The following is a 1023-nucleotide window of genomic DNA, read 5'->3' as shown; positions in this document are numbered from 1 at the left end:
CATCCTTGCTTGGACACTTCACTTTCTCTTATTGGAAAAGAGAATTGGCTGCCTAGGAGCTTGCCACTGTTTTATTGCTTGGATGAGAGATTTTCATATCAGTCCTTATGAGAGGCAGTTGAGGGGCCAGTCTTGCCACCTGCTGAAGAGGCGATTTCATTCCGGCTTCTCACGTCTGGGGAACTGAGCTGCCCTTTGTCTGAAGAATTCTTTCCAGGAAGCTCACTACCCAGACCTGATAACAATGACATAACCCAGCCCTAGACAGTTTGGCTCAGTGGATAGAACGTCAGCCTGCGGACTGAAGAGTCCCGGGTTCGATTCCAGTTGGGGGCATATGCCTGGGTTGCAGGCTCAGTCCCCAGTAAAGGGTGTGCAGGAGGCAGCTGATCAATGATTCTCTCTCATCATTGATGTTTCTCTCTCCCTCTCCCCTCCTCTCTGAAATCAACAAAAATATATATTTTTAAAAAACAACTTAAACCCAAAGGAAGGAGTAGGAGAGGCTTCTCAGTCCATCATTTCCTTCAGTCCAAGTCCAGCCCAGCAGCAGCGCCTTGTTTATGGAGGTGGGTGGGGGATGAGAGGTGGTGGTGGAGGTAGTGGTGGTGGTCCATGGAGGTTGTCTGAAAACTACATATCTAGTTCCCTTTTACAAACAAAGAAACTGCGGTCAGGAAGGAAGTCGCTTGCCCGAGATGATGCAGAGTTCCTTCAGGGTCCGTGACTTGGTCTGTGGACCACTTGGCCTTGCTCTCATCCTCCCTCTGGGCCTCTGCTCCATCCGCCTGTCCATTCAGGCAGGACGGGTGGAGCTCTGTGCTTGCCACTGCACTGGTCACAGCTGCAGGGATGGACAGACACGGGCCCTGCTCCTTACAATCGTGCCACCCTCTCAGCAAACCTGGTAGCTGCACATTTTCCCCACCCCAGCACAAGCCCCCACCCTGCCTGTCACTCAGGCTTCGGCAGCCAGAGCTAAAGATAGAATTGAGGGCAGCGTTTTAAGTCAGCAGCGAGCAG

This window comes from Myotis brandtii, unplaced genomic scaffold (assembly GCF_000412655.1).
Source record: "Myotis brandtii unplaced genomic scaffold, ASM41265v1 scaffold793, whole genome shotgun sequence".
Classification (NCBI taxonomy): domain Eukaryota; kingdom Metazoa; phylum Chordata; class Mammalia; order Chiroptera; family Vespertilionidae; genus Myotis; species Myotis brandtii.
The sequence above is the reverse complement of the archived record's forward strand: the minus strand, read 5'-3'. Positions refer to the sequence as shown.